This window comes from Cannabis sativa, chromosome X (genome assembly GCF_029168945.1).
Source record: "Cannabis sativa cultivar Pink pepper isolate KNU-18-1 chromosome X, ASM2916894v1, whole genome shotgun sequence".
In the NCBI taxonomy this organism is placed as follows: domain Eukaryota; kingdom Viridiplantae; phylum Streptophyta; class Magnoliopsida; order Rosales; family Cannabaceae; genus Cannabis; species Cannabis sativa.
The window spans coordinates 41,209,315-41,228,468 of NC_083610.1; the positions used below are offsets into that span (position 1 = coordinate 41,209,315).

Here is a 19,154-nt window from a genome sequence, read left to right on the forward strand (position 1 = left end):
GTATCCAATGTTTGTAAAACTGTAATTTTTCTCTAATTATGTCAGTATAGACTCTGTTATTGTTTTAGATAGAGAACATATAAGGCCCAAATTCTAGATAATTGGGTTTATAAAAAAATATGTAATATCTGTTACTTCTAAATGTATTACAGTTTTACAAATATTTGGTACTTATGTCGCTAAAAATAAATATTGAAGTTTATGCCGCTTACAAATTTAAAACATTGAGTACTTATATTGTTATTTATCTTTCATATATAGAGCATTGCTATTTGGTACTACTGGTGCCCAATACTTTTTATAAGTAGCGCCGCACAATTAGTTAGTGATATTTATGAAAAATTATTTTCTTAAGTTATATGAGACTCGATACTTAATTACATCAATAGCAGTATGACACCGAGGAGGGTGCTATGTACCAATTATATCTTTTAGTAATTATCATATATATATATATAAGTAGCATAAAAAGGTGTGTGTTGAAGGTCTTGGGCTCGAGTATTAAATTATATATTGTTATAATATATAAACGCTTAAATAAAAGAAATACAATTATTTATAATATTTGGTGAAAATTTTGATCAGAAATTAAAAATAATTTACATTGAAAAAAAAGGGTTCAAATTCTAGTCTCATTTAAAGAATATAAACAAAGTATGTGAAGGTGGAGATACACGCATGCACCTTAAATTGGCGTATAAAATTTAAGAGGTAAGAGTGTAGTTTTCTCATGTTACGAACTTTTTAGTAGGCGGAGGAAGCGTGGCTCCAATGATGATCGTGGCGATTGTTGATTGGGTGAGAAGTGAGATCAAAAATATATTTTAATATGTTGACAAGTCAAAGCTTCTTAGTTGTCATTAATGTTTTCTCGTTTGTTATTAAGTAAAATGACCAATATGTCACCTTTCCTTTTTGTATTATTATTTTGTGTACGTACACTAGCAGAGATATATTAATAGCTTTTATTTTATTAGAATTTGGAAAGCATATATATACATACAAAATAAAGAAAAATACAAGCATATATACCTAATTCTTCAAGTTTGTTTTGTCTTCTTTTTTCTTCTCCAAATATAGATGTACATTACACATGAATATGTTCCATATAGTTATACTATTTTGTACTTTTTGGCAATTAAATCTTTTGAAAATTTTCATTTGGTTAATTGAATCAAGTAAAAAAATTATTTAGAGGTAGAGAACCTATGTAGAAAGGAACAAACTTTGATATATATATATATATAATATAAAAGTATCACACTAGAAAAAAAAATAGGACTTTTTTCAAAATGTAATAATTATAGTCATGTCATCTCTTAGAGAATTATTTATAGAATGATATGCAATATATATATATATATATAAATATATATATATATGTTAGTTCCCGTTCACACTATTAGATCGATCAAAATAATTACAAAGATATTATATGTCTTAAAATTTGGAATATACTATATATTTTAGTATTTTATAGTTAGCTAATCAGTAATTTTTCTCCCGATCTTTGACATATACTAAATCATACCTCCTGAACTTTTTTGGCTGTTAAAAATTCCCACTGAATTATTGATATTGTTAGATTTAAGGACTTTTGTCTAATTTTATTCAATTTTATTATTTCAGTGATTGTTTATGTATTAAACTATGCTCTCATACTTTGATATTTATCAAATCATGCCCCTCAAACTTTGATATGTACTAAATCATGCCCCCTGAACTTTCATCCATATTAGAATTTTTTTACTAAAATTAGATAAAAGTCCTTAAATCTAACATTTTAATAATTTAGGGGAAATTTTTAACGGCGCCCAAAAAATTTCAAGGAGCAATATCAAAATTCGGGGACAAAAATTACTAATTAACATTTATAGTTTATCGTGCGTGTAACAAATCTTATATTACGAACTTGTTGTTTAATTAATACTATTTTAATATTTAGTATAATTTAAATATTTAGGTTATATAATTTTTCAACAATTTTTGGTACAATAATTAATTTTTAGTAAAATTTTATGCATATTTTATTTTGTCGAAGAAAACATTTACACAAATTATTAAATAATATTAGGTAAATAGCATAATAACAAAATTATAATAAATTGCCTCAAAAATAAAATTGATTAACAAATATTTACAATTTTTACTAGCTAGGGCATATAAATATAGTATCACACAATAGTTAATTTTTTATTATTTATTTATAGATTATTTTTTTAAATAAGGTTTTTCACTAAAAAAACCAAAATCTAAAACAAATATTTTTCTAAACTCGAACTCCAACGAAACTAGTAATAAATTTTTCTAATACAGGCTATAGTCTACACCATTCGCTAAATGCAAAGTGGCATAACAAATACCACCACCAACATGAGCTATAAAATTTAAAAATGATAAAATCTCATCAACAACAAAACTTAAAGACAATATTACTTTGGTAAAAATTAACCCAATTACACAAAGAGTCAATTTCAACAACATTAGAAAGCTTAAAACCCAAATAAATAGCCCAAAGTAACCCCACATGGACTAGTACTTATTGTCTTCAACATATAAATAAGTTAAATTTATTTTGTTTTTTAGATAATTACATAATGCATTATTATAAATTTTTTACAATTTTGGGTTCAAAGATTTTTTTAATTATATATTTATGGGGGTTCTATAAAAAAAAATTAGAAAATAACATAAAACTAAAAAAAATAACATTCAAACAATATTAAAACATCAACAAAAAATAACATAAAATAACAACAAATTAACAAGATTACAATATCAACAAAATACATCAAAAGATCGTATTTTTTGTAAATAAAATCATAAAAATCGTAAAAATATTTAAAATCCCATACAACCGTATTTTTATAATTTTTTTTTATTGTTTTTGTGTATTTGTGAAATAATCGTTTTCTTTTTATTGGAAACTAACTTAAATAAATTTGGGAAAAAAAATTCTTTCGAAACCAAATAAAATAAATATTAGGCTAATTTGGATTTTGACTTTCCTCAATTTTGACATGTACCAAATTATGTCCCTTGAACTTTTTTTTTTCATTAAAAATTCTCCCTGAACTTTGACATGTACAAAATTAAGTCCCTTGAACTTTCATTTATGTTAGACTTTCCTTACTAAAATTGAAAAAAAAAAAAAGTCGTTAAATTAAACCATTTCAATAGTTCAGAAAAAAATTTTAAGGACCTTAAAATTTTAAGATATATAATTTAGTACATGTTAAAATTTAAAGGGTAAAAATAATTAGTTTATTTTTTTTTAGGATAAATACTTATTATTATACTAGCAAAAACTACGTGCGAGGCACGTATACTAAATTTTATGCTAGTTTTTTTCTATGTTATTTGAAAGTGATACAATAAAAAATTAAAAAAAAATATTATTAGTTATTAGGTGAGATTATTTGAATAAAGAACAATAAATAATCACGTTAAAATAAAAAATAATTATTTGAATAAAGAATTCAATATACACATTTATATATATGAATCTCATTAATCAAAAAGAATTATTAAATATATGAACAATAATTTGTCACGCTATATGTTTCCCAATAAAGAAATCCACCTCCTCATAGTCAAAAATAAACAATACATGTAATACAGATCTTTGTAATGAAGTACCTAAAAGAAACAAAACTTCAGTTAGCATAATCGGAAAAGGTTTAAGTGAACTAAATAATGACTAAGAAGATCTAAATTACAAAATGAAAATAACATGTCTATATGAGTATGATTCTATTGCTATATGAGCATAATTGATCTAAGAGAAAATAGATAAACTTATAAACATATAAATATACTTAATATTAATTTTGACAAAGAAACAATTCAATTATAAACAATTCTAAATATCAGCTTGACAATTTCAACACACTAATTACTCATTAAATAACCATAATGTATACATCATGATAATTTTATTTTATTTGATATCAAATGATAGAGATTATTGAGGTTTTCAGCCATGGAAAATACACTATGATCAAAAAGTAATGCTCATTAATTGTATATTTCAAAGAAACCCTAATTTCCATGAATGTCCCTAATAATATATAAACAATAAAGTTGTAAATTAAAAAAAAAAAGTAGCAAAATTTCATTTAATATAGGAAATAGAACAAATTGAAGATTTATACAATACTGGAATTTGAACTCTTAGAAGCCATTAGCGAAGGGGCGAAACTCGTTAGATCTCCTAGTTGAACACTACCTTAAAAGAAATTAAATGATGTGGAGGTTTTTTTATGTGTTTCTGTTTCGATATGTTCTTTTAAAACACCATAAATTGTAAAACAAGCCTAACAGTTGCTTAATGTTTCCTTAGCTTTAACGTGGCACCCACTTCTTAGATTGGCTTTTTTATATTGTATATTTATGTATCTTTGAGATTTAACGGAAAAGGCTCTATTGCCTTGAGATTTAAACCACGTTTGATTTTCTTATTATTTACAGGGCCGGCATGCTTTGGTCTATGATATAAATACAACAAATGAGACTTGGGAGTGGGTTGACTTTAAGGAAGTAACAATTGTGTTTTAAAATCTTAGTTCCTGAAGAATGTTTCAAGATACAAGTATGATGGGTTTTTTGTATTATAGACGATTTGTTCCAAAACATAATAGAACTAACCAATTTAGGTTAATGATCTGGCTTCTGATACGTCCATATTAAAGATGATTGGGGTGTGCGGTTCTGTAAATGCTATGAAATAATTTTGTAGTTAGTCTGTGAATATTGCAATGAAAGTGTTGGTTTGACCTGGCAATTTTGTGGTTACAACTTACAAGAATTCTTGACAAGGTTGTTGAATAGTAAACCAATATAAAACTTTAATATGAAAGATAATTCATTTTTTTCACCATGTTTAAAAATAAATACAAATTTGATGAGCATATTACTTTTTTTTTTTTAATTGAGAGTCTCAGAGTATCAAATCTCGGGTTTTTTTTTAATGTGTTGTGATTCTCGAATATTTAGCATCAAATATCAATTCAAATATTAATGGAATTTGTTTTATTATTATTTTATTATATATAAATAATATTTTATTATTTTATTAAATAAAAATTAAAAGTCACCCAAATATCAGTTCAAATATTAATGGGATTTGTTTTATTATTATTTTATTATATATAAATAATATTTTATTATTTTATTAAATAAAAACTAAAAGTCACCCATAAATTTCTCAAAAATCAAGAATTTTAGTTATATAGACACACTTTATATAGAATAGAAATTAAACTGGTAAATCATTTATAATAACAGAGTAAATAAATTGTGAAAAAAAAATTAATTAGCTTAAATGTTAGAAGTAAATTTCTTTTGGGAGTTTTTAAATAAAAGAAAAGGAGAATTTAGTAATTTGATGTAAAAGTTATTACAATAATGAAAAAAAAACTAAAAGTCGGCATGCATGGACTGATACAGTGTACGTACGTTACTGGATCAGTCGTGGGGATCATAAAAAAGAATAATAAAAAGTACAAAAGAATGAGATATTCTATTTTAATTTTAATAATTTGATTAATCATAGGCTAAGCTTACGCTTTTCTCTTCATTCCACGTGCCAACAGGGCTACGTGGCGCCATTTCCTTCGTTTTCAATTTCTTAATTTAAACATATTAAAATTAATTAATCATAAAGGTTAGGGTTGACTTGATCCTAGGTTGCGGACCAAGTTGGTTACTCGCTAATCATAAACATAAATAATATAATATAATAAAATTAATTCTGGTTTATAAAATAATTTAAATTTATATAGTTGGAACTTGGAAGTTGGAACCCTTAATAGTTACACACCACTATTATTTAATTTTATATAGTCAACGTATCTAGTTCTTCTTAGTTTGCACCAATATTTATTTCTAACTAAAGTTTTGGATCAATACTACAAAATTTGTCTTTTTCGGCGATTTGAAATTGTTTGAAAAGCTATTTTCGTCGGTTCATAAGATCGTTAATATATATATTTCTTGTAATACAACATAGATCCATTTTTTGGTATTTCCCTAGTATAAAACCTTGCATTAAGGCTTAAGTATTAGAGTTATATGCGAATATACCATTTTTATGAATGAATATATTATATATAGTATATATTTATATTATATATACGATAATAGTAAATGCAGTCACTAGTAACGAAGCCGTAACACCCACTCATGACTCATGCATATCAAAACTCAAAGAATAAAGATTTGCATACACTATACAGTACACAATCACTAAATCGATCGAAGAGCTATTATTATTATTATTATTATTATTATTATTATTATTTTAAGTATAAATATATGCAGTAAAAATCAAAAACCACAACTTAGAAAAATATGATATTATTATTGTATATAATTACCTATTTATACCATTATGATATATTTTCTTTTAATTGATTCAAAAATTACAAAAATATTGTAAGAATATATAGGCAAATCAGATGAATAAATAATCATGATGCCATTTAATATATATAATTAGGATCTTGAGAAAATCTCAAACCCGGAAAAATCGAAGGAATTCCATATATCATTTACTAGATTTGTTGATGGAAAACTTTCCAGCTCTTGAATATTATTATTATTATTATTATTATTATTATTATTATTATTATAGCTTGGCATGGTCTCCGCCGCCGCAACCGCCGCCGCAACCGCCGCCGTAGAATTCGACCAAAAAATATCCTCTCCATTAACCTGAACATCTTCATCATTCCCAACCAAATTTTGAAACCCGAATTGATTACATTCCGGATCTAATAGTAATTCTTCGACTAGTTCGGTTTCTTCAAGAACAAGGCACTGTTGAATCTACAGCGTTTGATCAGTGATGATTGATGATGATGATCCCTCTTTTCGTGGGTTACAATTGTTTGATGAAATGCTTGAATGAACTGCTGCTGCTGCTTTATTAGAACTGGACTCCGGATTTTGGTTCAAGAAGTTAGCAAATACAGCTGCCAAGTCGATATCCGAACCCGAACCCGAACTCGAGTCGCCATTAGAGCTTTCGGAGAGCTCAGTGGAGTCTGGAGAATAATTATTACTCTTCCTTCCGTGATTAATCTTATTAGAGGACTTAGAGCGACGGTTTTTCCGGTAACCTCCGCCGACGGGGACGTTTCTTAAGGAGCCTCCTTTGGTCCAGTAACGTCGGCAACCTTTACAGAAGTAACGAGGCTGAGAGAGACTGTAGTTGTTGTAGTAGCAGAATTTGGTGTTGGAAGAAGCACATCGAGGGCAATTGGGAGCGATTTCGATACTGGGTTTCCATCTTTTGTCAATTTCATCGGTTAGTGTGGTGGGGAATTGATGAAACATCTGGTTATTTTGATCCATATCAGCAATGGTGAACATCATGTTGATATTGATTAGTATAATTACTGATTGTTTATGTGTGTGTGAGAGAGAGAGTTGAGAAGAGATTTGTATTTGTATTATTTGAGGAATGGGGTGATGAAGTGATGAGGGGATATTTGATAAGGGAATGGTCGGTTGGGGAGTCGTTTAGTCCAAGAAAGAGGGTAAGAGAGAGAATAGGAGAGAGAGAGTAAATATATGAGAAATGTTGACACCCTATCCTCCAATAGTTTGTAATTAATAAGGAGAGAGAGAGTAAATATATGAGAAATGCTGACACCCTTTAGCATTTCTCAATTAATAAGTGTAGAATTCTCCCTAATTTAATTTAATAATTAGGGTAAATGGCAGCAAAATCCCTAATTCTTTCGTTTTGGTTTCATTAAACCTCACAACCCAAATTTCTGCGGGTAAACCCCCAAAACCACTATTCTGTCAGCAATTTACCCTTTCCGTCTAAATTTAGCTGTTAAGTGTCAGGTGGGCTTGTTCACGTGGACACAATATACACGTGGCACAATTTTATTGGTCCACGTAAATAATTATATTAAAAAAATTAAAAAATTAAAATAAAATTAAAAAAAATTAAAAAAAAAATTATAAATAAAAAATTAAATATTTTTTTTTCTTTTCTTTCTTTTTCTGTTTCTTTCTCTTTCTTTTTTTTTTCTTTCTTTTTCTTCTTCTTCTTCAGTGCGATTCTCTCTCTCTCTCTCTCTCTAATATGCAGAAGCAACATCGATAGAACACCGCCCAAACCACCGCCCACTTCCTCTGCCCAGGCCACCGCCAAGACCACCACATCTGCCCACCACCATCAAAACCACATCTACACACCACAACAATCACCGAAACCTCTTTTTCATATCCAAACAAAACCCCACATCTCAGATCCAAACACATCAAAAGACCTAAACACCTACCATCGGGTCCCAATTCCATACAAACAATCAAACACAAAAAACAATACAAAGATTTCAAATTTCAGCTCCCCTCCGAACTATTTTTCCTCTACCAGTCACCCTGAACCGCTTAGGCGAAGCCTAATACAAAAAAACAATACAAAGATTTCAAATTTCATTCAATATCTTCATTTTCCCACGTTTTCTCACGAACCAAACAGAACCCAATTCGCTAACCAACCCAGAAAAAAATTATGATCATAATTACTAGAGAAGAAAGAAATTTACCTTGTGGGTTTTCATTTTGTAGCCTTTGGCAGCAACTGTGAGAGAGCACGGGGAAAGGGGCGAGTCGAACAGAGGGGGAATCAAGCCCTAGATCCTCAACCGGATCCCGAACTCCAGGCTGTTCTTAAGGACGACCTCTCCGTCCATTGCGCCAATGGCGAGGGATCAACCCACCCCCAAATCTCGGTCGCCTGCTGCTTCCATCTCCGGCACTGGTGGCACTCGGCCACCTGCGTTGTCACCCCGAGCGTCAATGGCGAGGGATCAACCCACCCCCAAATCTCGTTCGAAGATCATCATCATCATCATCAAAACCCAAGAGAGAAAGAGAGAGGAGATCGAGAGAGAGAGAGAGAGAGAGAGAGAGAGAGAGAGAGAGAGAGACAAGGAAGAAGGAGATGTGCTGGGGTTTTCAGACGGAAAGAAAAGAATAAAAAAAGAAAAAGAAAAAGAAAGAAAGGAAAAAAGAAAGAAAGAAAAAATTATTTATTTTTTATTTATAATTTATTTATAATTTTTTTAATTTTTTTTTAATTTTTTAATTTTTTTAATAAAATTATTTACGTGGACCAATAAAATTGTGCCACGTGTATATTGTGTCCACGTGGACAAGCCAACCTGGCACTTAACAGCTAAATTTAGGCGGAAAGGGTAAATTGCTAACAGAATAGTGGTTTTGGGGGTTTACCCGCAGAAATTTGGGTTGTGGGGTTTAATGAAACCACAACGAAAGTATTGGGGATTTTGCCGCCATTTACCCTAATAATTATTATTGAATATTATTAATTAATTAGAAGATGTGATTATTAGGTGGTGATAGACATATAGAAGAGAGCGGCATTGGCCCCTACAAAAAATCAGAAAAAAATTGTATATGCATTTTAGTTAGTTATGATGTATATTTGTAATAAAAGATGATATTTATTGACATAATATTAATTTTGGTGTAATGATTAACTTAGATTGTATATAATAGATGTCAAGTTCAAATTTCACCAAGACTTTTTTTTTTTCTTTTTAAGTTTATTTTTGTTCCCGACTTATAAAAAAAATTACGTTCTCCTCACTTTAAATTCTAGGTCCGTCATTGTGTATGTATGTATATAATATTTTTTTTTTATGAATTAAGTGATATTTTATTACTCCAAATCTCAATTTGTACAACCTACAAACATCTTCAAATAAAATAGAGGATCTTAAGAAAAATATATTATTTACAATGTGTCTAGCCATACTTTATCACTATTAGAAACTTTTTTTGGCCATATACATGAAATTCGACTTTTAGTTACATTCTCAAACTGTGTAAACACTGTGTTGCTATTCTCTGCTTTATTCTCCCAATATTTGGTGTTTCGAGTACACCAAATGATGTACACCAGGGCTGTAAGTGTAGTAGCCAATGCCAACTTCTTGAATTTTCTCATCTTTGTTTTACCTAGCCATTTGACAACATGAAATAAGGAATTGAAATTCATGTTCCAATGCAGCTAAGTCTTGGTCTGGTTTAAGTATTCCTGCGAGAAAGAGCAAGCAAAGTTGAGGTGATCAACCGATTCCTCTCCATTGCTGCATAACAAACAACAGGGGTCTATGTCTGGTTTGAACTTTATGAGCCTATCCTTGGTCTTAAGCCTCTTAAGCATAGTAATTAGCCATAGAATGAAACTGTGCTTAGGAGAGTTAAGTCGACTCCACAGAATGGTAGTCCAATGCTCTTTAGTTACATTAGGAACAAGTTTAATTTTTATACCCTTGTGCAATCTGGTATTTGATGCTTGTAGCTTCCCTATCTCCTCTGTCAAACAGTTCATTCAATCTCTCCTTTAAAATGACCAATTTCCTCCAATGCCAGCTAATGCTTTAGCACTTTAGCACTGTAGTTCCACCAATTCTCTCATTTGATATATACATGCAATGTACTCATTTAACCAACAATTTTTCCTCTTTTTTAGCAACAACCCACACATATTTGAACATACTTTATTGTTGGACATTTATTTTACCAGGATCTCAGATCTACTCACAAGTATGTTGTTTAAACACCCTAAATATGAACTTTCTAAAACGATAAATTAAACACATATAAATTTAAGAAAACCTTACATTGATGCAGCGGAATTAATGTCTCCTTCCACTCAGATCTCTAACCCTTGTATCCTTTCTGTAGCAGAGTATAATCAAGATCTGAGCCCGAATGTCCTTCTTCTTCAAGTTTGATCCTTCACAGTCTTCCAATCTATGATTGAGTTACTGCTTGCTGTGTGTGGGCACTTACTCTCTCACTAGGGTTCGAAATTGATGAAGGAGAAAAGAGAATAGGGATTTTGGCCAGGTATAGAAGGTGGGAAAGGCTCAGTTTTTCTGAAGAGAGAAATTTCTGTCAAAAGATGATATTCAAAGATGTGTATTTGACTGAGCCATCACTTTCTATTTATAGGCAACTACTAGGTTCAGGTTAAGAATTATTTGACATTAAAATAATGAAAAAATCAATTTGAAACTCCTTAATTAGTGGCCGACCATGGTGTTGTATTGGGCCCCACTTGATTTTGCAGTTTTATCAAATTTTATCTCTATTTTCTCAAAAACGCCAATTTTCCAATTCTAACCTTTTAAATGCCAAAACTAATTATTTAATAACTAAAATAGATTATTAAATAATATTGTCATTTAATTTAATTATTAATTAGACATATAAAGTCTATTAATAAATAAATAAACCTAGAAACTCTTTTCTTTACAATTTCACCCCTGCTTAGTGAAAATTCATAAAATTAGACATAGTCTAACTTTAGAATTATAATTGATCAATCACGAATCAATTAATGAGTCTTACAAGCAGAATGTTCTCAACTAGAATGGGGACCATGGATCTATATGCTAAGCTTCCAATAAGTGAACCAAATTTACCAAGTAAATTCCTACTTATTAATTCTTCGTTGAATCCACTCTTAGAACTTAGAATTGCACTCTCAGACTTATATAGAGCATATTGTATGTTCCACGATATCAATATGCTATCTTATTTAACCATTGTTATAATCTTATTGTGATTTAAAGATCCTCTATATAGATGATCTACATCGAGATGGGATTCCTTTACCGTTCTCACCCCTCAATGTATTTTGCCCCTTAAAACACTTAGCTACCTGTAAATGGTGTTTAGTGATCTAATAATTAGTCAGTTAAACAAGAGCTCATCCATTTACTTCTATTTGCTAAGCTCGAAGGGAATCATCACTTGACTTCTATACACCAGTAGAAGCTATAGATTCCATATTTATGTTCAGCACTCCCACTCAATCATACTATCATGTTCTTAAAATATACGTATCACCCTGACCCAAAAGTAGGCTTAACTAATAAATCAAAGAACATGAATAGCACTCCTGAGTTGAGCCCAAGCATATCAGGATTTAGATTCTTTTAATCTTAAGATCAACTACTGATATTGACTTTGAATGATATGTATAACGGTAAGTTTGTAATATCTTAACTTAGTTGCAGTATCGGTCCAGTCCAATGTATACTCCATACATTCGAAACTAGTATACTTTACTAATGTCCTGGAAAGAACATAACACTTACTCCAAGTGTAAGTATACATCATCGCTGATTATCACATTAGTGTAAACCCAATAACACTGATGAAACAGGGACCAAAACTTTTGATACGTATGATCACAATCACATTCCACTGTGTTGACGATACTGTAATTGTGAATAAACATATGATCTGGATTTAACTGATTCTGTGTGTAAATGTAATAAATATATTTAAACCATTAGCATGTAAAATTCATGCAAACATTAATCACTTCAAATTTCTTATATTGATAACTAATCAGATTGTAAAGAGTTTTATTAAGGGCATAAAACCCAACAAACTCCCACTTGCACTAACATAAAACAAACTGTGCAAATAGGTCAATCTGATGTCTTGATCTTCAGATCAAGTGTAGTATATTTGAATCCACCCAAACTTCTGGAACTAGTTCATAAATACTCTTGTGAATTATCCTTTTCTATATCCTTTACTCATTAAGGGATACTGAAATCTTTTACCGTTTTAAAAGTACATCTGAATTAACAGAAGACTTATCTCTCATATTTTAAAATATGTAATTGAGATAATACAGTGTAGACTTATCTTCAGTGATATAACTTTCTTGGATTTCGAATACACAAAGTTATAATTCTTCTCTGGTAGAGCTTGAATTATTATACAATAATTCCTCCACCCCCAAAGTAAGCACCATCTCAAGAATTTCGAAATTAGATGGTGAGATACAAAGACAACTGATACACAGTTGCTTAATATCTAACATATAAATCACTTTCATAAATCCTTCTTGAATATCTTCTAATGTTCCCTATTTGATTACATCTCAGATAGCTCCCACTCAATAGCAGATGTCTGGTTAAATAATACTTTTAACCTCTGATTGTTTGGAGAGTTACCTAGTTGTGACTTTTGTATTAGTCTAAAACTTTAAGTTAATACTAAGTCATCAACATAGCAGCCTAGTATTTGAAGTGAAAAATACATGCCAGAGATAAAGTAATCAAAATTTTAAGATACCATCAAATTTTATGAGGATTAAGAATTCTATGTTCAAGTCATTCGAATGGACTGAACTAGAGTTCTTTATCTTATTCTCATAATTCTGATAAGCTATTCCTATCCATGTGAATGGTTAGATTTGCTTTTCAGTGGTGTTCTTAAGTATCTATCACAAGTATCAACCTAATGAAGATGGGTATAGAACTTTAAAATTCTCCCACTCAATTAAGGTAGTGTGAAACTTTAACAAAGAACTTTCAAAGGTATCAAACTTTTACTTACAACAGTAAAATCGAAATGGAACATACAATCAAGATCAAGAATTTATATTGACAATAGCTGACTCATTATATTACTTCCATGTTTAAAGAAGATATGTGTTACATAAGGAATTGTGGAATAGACTCCACCCCTAAGAATATACATATAGGGTACTTGTGGATAACCTCCACCCCTAAGTATATAGAGATTATGATCCATTCCTAAAGGTTGTAAAGATCGTGATTCTCTAAGTGTGATAGAGTTTATGTGGAGTTGAATACTATCCAGAGTTCATTAGATATAAAAGATCGTTGAACTGCATAGTTTTCTTAACTTTTCTCCACCCCTATCAGATCAAAATATCCTTTTATTAAACAAATTCTTAATAATTGTATTAGAATTAACAATTATTAATAAACATAGAAATAATTTCTAGTGTTTATTTAACATAACTCTATGAAGAGTTGTAAATATTATAGAATTTGCATCAATAATAAAAACACTTACACATACAAACATACAAATATAATGTGGTAATACTTGATGAAGATAAATTAAATGAAGCTCAATCTCATAATTTGCAATATTGAGTTTCGAAATTAAAGAATACTTTATTAATAATAAAATAAAAAAAAATGTATTGCAACAATATGAGAAAAATATGGATAAATATCCCTAGATAAAATTTGAAATCCAAATTGTCTTTAAACTAAAACAATTAATTCAAAAAAAAAATTGAAGAGCTTCATCTTCATCTGGACGATTTCACCCTTGGTCCAGCTTTCTGATCCAACTCATTTGAGTTCAAGTAGCTTGGCCTATAAGAAGAAGAAAACAAATAAACAAAGTTAGTCCAGAATCATAAATCCATTTGGATAACAATTCACTAAAACTCTTAAAGTTTATTAATGGAAATACCTTGTTTCTTTGCAAGAAGTTTAGGACACTGGGGTTTCCAATGACCTTTCTCATTGCAGTAGAAACACTTTCCTTTAAGTGTAGCATCACATGAAGGAACAACCTTTTTATTCTTCATGGCTTTTGTTCGCTTCTTGGTGTTGTTCCACTTCTTCTTCGATTTGGGCTTTGAAGCTGAGGCAATATTTGCTTCAGGTTTTATCGTCCCATTACCATTCCCAGGATTGTGAGGTTTGCTCCCTTTCTTCTTGGGTCCTCCAATCAAATTTTTATAAGTTTGAAGGTCATTGACTAATTCATGAAAGTCAATTTCCTTCTTATTCATGACATAATTTGAAGTGTATGGTAGAAATGCTGGAGTTAGGCTATTCAAGATAAGACTTACTTGAGTAGCACTATCCATTTCAGCACCATGATCCTGGGCTTCTTGGAAATAACTTGACATTAGGAGAACATGGTCACGCACGTTTTGATGAGATTCCATCCGTGCATTAATGTACTTCTTAGTCGCGTCAAAGCGTGACTGAAGTGATGCCTTACCGAATAGCTCATTTAACTTTGTCATAACTTCAGCAGCCTTCTCAGTTTTAGAAAACTGAGTTTTGAGGGTGTCAACCATGCTAGAAAGCATAAAGTATAGAGCTTTGTCATTTGCTTTCTGCCAACGCTCATACTTTTCTTTCACAGCTTTGGATGCATTGTCCCCAGGCACTTCAGGTGACGGCTCAGTTAAAACAAACAAGGCACTTTCTCCTATGAGAGCAATATTAATGTTCTCATTCCACTTATTAAAGTTAGATCCATTGAGCTTATTTTCAGTCAACAGTGATAACATGGGATTCATTTTGGTAAACAGGATACTACAAAATAATAGAAATCAACAAATAGAAATTAATAATGGTTTAACACAAAATCAATTCAGAAATTATAAGCACATAGCAAGTAGGAATGATATGAGAAAATACTTAAAAAATTCAATCCTAAATAATTTCCAAGGTTTTTCAACAAACTGATATCAGTGTCCCGTTTAGGCGAGAGTCAAAGTTACCATCCATTGAATAGAGTTGTCAGCTCATCTAAAATGTTAAACATTCTAGCAACCTTTTATTCGATCAAGATTGGAATCCATCGTTGTCCCGTTTAGGCGAGAGTCAAGGCTATTCTATCTTATGAGCTACTACCATTCTTTCGCAATTTGCAAGTCAAATATGGTCGCCACCATTAGGGTGATCTATACCATATAAAACACTTACAAACTACTTATCATTCGAGATTAAACGGTGCGAAATTGCTAATGAACGTTCCTCCATTAGGGAGGATTACTCACTAAAACAAACGCGGTGTAAAACCCACAATGGAGATCGAATATCTTAATAATAATAAAGCCCATTCTTTAAAATGTATTTTCTTTATTATTCTAATAAATAAATTCTCATTAAATTCGAAATTTAGAATTGAAATTCAAAAATAAGAATTTAATATAATATTTATAAAATTACACTTAGATGGTGATTGAAATAAAATTAATTATTTCCATCTTAGTAATAATCTTAAATATAAATATTAAGGAAATTAATTTAAGTTGAATTAAATTAGATTAATTAGCAACTTAAAAATTTCCTTTGAGAATATATTTATTGAATTCGAAAATTAAGTATATATTAAAAAAATATATACAAATTTCGAAAAATAATAAAAATTAGAAAAGAAATACTTCAAGCAAAAATATCACCTATCTAGATTCTTTTGACTAATTAATTCAATTTCTAATAATATATATTTTGAATTCTTTTATTTTAAATTAATCAATTAAATGAAAAAAATCATAGATTTAAGTTGGCCCAAGAATTAATTAAAATAAATAATTAATTTACAACTCAATCTATTTTTCAAGATAAATTCAAAAATATTGCATAAATTAAAATGCAATTTTCGAAATTGATTGATAAAATAAAGAAAAATATATATTTTAAAAATTATTTAAATTTAAGTTGAAAAATTAAATTTCAACCAAAAAATAATTTTCTATTTAATTAAGTGTCATGAAAAATAAATAAATATTTAAGTATCATGATGAAAATCAACTTAGATATTTAAATTTTTAAAGTTAATTAAATGTATTAAATTCAAGAAATAAATAATTAAGTGTAGAGAAGGCTTAATTATTAATTTCTAGTTTAATACTAGGAAAAATATACTTAATAAAATTGTACCAAAATCAATTATTTAAATAATTAATTTCACAAAGTATAATATTTTTCTATTTAAATATTAGAAATAATAAGTAGTCTAGAAATTACTATCTAGAAAATATCTTATTTGACTAAGTATCTTTTCAACAAAAATTTGAAAAATATCTAATTTAAGTTATAGAAAAAATCTAAAACTTAAATAATTTTAAATTTAGATTTAATTAAATATCAAAAATTAAGTTATAACCACTTAATTTGAAGATATCTTTTTAAGTTAATATTCGAAAAGATATTAACCTAAAAAATATCTAAAGTATTCCATTTTAAATTAATATTCGAAAAGATATTAACTTAAAAAATATCTTAAGAATCTTTAATAACTAATGCTTAGGATTCCTCAACTTGATTTAAAATTTAAATAAAATATTCAAATTTAAGTTAGATGAGAAAAATCAGTTGATACAACTAATTTATAACTTAAATAGGAATATTTAATTAAACAAGCTCCAGAAAGAATCTTAGTTAGTTAAAATTCTATATTTAATTAAATACAAGAAAAATACAAATAGTTTGTCTAGAAATAATATCTAAAACTAAAAGTGTATTTCTTAAAATTAACTTTAAAATATTAAAATGAAAATAAATTTTCATGTATTTTAAAAAGTTAATTATGTTGCTAATTCAATTTTATTAGGTCAAACTAATATAATTAACCTAGTACAGTTATTCAAATCAGGCAAATGGGCCTTCACAATTGGGGTAGTTCATGTGAGCGGGTGTTGGGTTGAGTATGTCGTACCCACTTCTATGGCTCCCAACTCTCACACAAGGCCCAAAAGAGAGGAATTTAACCTTAAAATAAATAACTGTTATTAATTGAATAGGTCCAATAACTAAATGGACCTAAATAAAATCTATCATGGTGTGAAAATTTTATTTAGCAACAACCTATATGCATCTATATAATAAAATAAACACATAGGCTCACACAGGTACACACTTGGATGGATCCTATCATGTTGCTAGGTCATACACAGATGAAAGAAGATTGTAAAATTTACCTGTTACAAATTATTAACTTGACCAAGGGAGCCATCAGATCATTAGATCTGGCAAAAAGTAACCATGGCTATTTGCAATCAAGTAATAATAGGTTTTGAAAACTTACATACAAGCTAAAACCACATACTCCTGCAACAAGGTTAGCTGGATAGTTGGAAGTAGAATTTATTTAATTTTAAATAAATAAATTTCGAAATTAATAATTAAAAAAAATATTTAATTTAAAAAAATTTAATTTTCAAAAATAAATAAAATAAAAATAAAAATAAATATTTATTTTCGAAAAATAAAAAAAATATTAATATAAATTTCGAAATTATTTAAAAAAAAATTAAAATTAAACCTACAATTTTGAAAAATTAGGTTTCAACCAACCTAAATATCATTTCAAAATTTGCTAACTACTTTTAAAAAATTAAATGTTATTTTATAAATAAAAATTAAATAAAAATTAGAAAAGATAAATTAAATATCTTTTTCAGATTTTAAATTTAATTTGAATAAATAAAATAACAAAATTTAAAAGTTAGCAAAATATCTTACATCTATTTAAAATTACATGATTATAGTTATCTTATTTTAAATTTAAATAAGGTCAAATTATTTAAAAAGATTTAATTTAAAAAATAGTTAAAATCTGACCTTAAATTTAAAAATAAGATAAGATATAATCAAATTTAAAAATAAGATAGATATTTACTATTTTAAAATTCAAATTACACTAATATCTTGAATTAAATTTAAAAAATATTAAATTAATTCATAATGATAATTAGAATTGAATTAGGAATAGTAAATCTATAAATACAAAACTACACAAAAAATCAGAAGTTAATTCCATGAAAAAGCATGAAAAAACGAAGGAAAACGAAAAAATTGTGAGTCGTACGGACAGTTTTTGCGATCGCAGGAAAATTTCAACACAACTCCGATTTTTTCGAATCTTCAAAAAATCATAACTAATTCAAATTAAATCGAAATTGAGTTCTGTAAAAAGGTAACTTGCTTAATTTTTTCCATACTATCCAATAAAAATAATTCTAGAAACAAAATCGCAATTATTTTTCAAGAAAATTTACAAACACCAATAGATCATCAAATAACACTCAATACAACATGATACCATCCAAAAACAAACAAACAATCGTTTTAAAGTCCAAATTTCTTGCATATAAATCAATTACCATGGCTCTGAGGCCAGTTGTTGGACATTTATTTTACCAGGATCTTAGATCTACTCACAAGTATGTTGTTTAAACACCCTAAATATGAACTTTCTAAAACGATAAATTAAACACATATAAAGTTAAGAAAACCTTACATTGATGCAGCGGAATTAATGTCTCCTTCCACTCAGATCTCTAACCCTTGTATCCTTTCTGTAGCAGAGTATAATCAAGATCTGAGCCCGAATGTCCTTCTTCTTCAAGTTTGATCCTTCACAGTCTTCCAATCTATGATTGAGTTACTGCTTGCTGTGTGTGGGCACTTACTCTCTCACTAGGGTTCGAAATTGATGAAGGAGAAAAGAGAATAGGGATTTCGGCTAGGTATAGAAAGTGGGGAAGGCTCAGTTTTTCTGAAGAG

At 28.8% G+C, this 19,154-nt stretch overlaps 1 pseudogene; it reads right to left on the reverse strand.

Annotated features, from left to right (window-relative positions):
* Positions 1 to 6,134: 6,134 nt before the first annotated feature.
* Positions 6,135 to 7,504, reverse strand: LOC115723137 (dof zinc finger protein DOF1.2-like; annotated as a pseudogene).
* Positions 7,505 to 19,154: the final 11,650 nt, after the last annotated feature.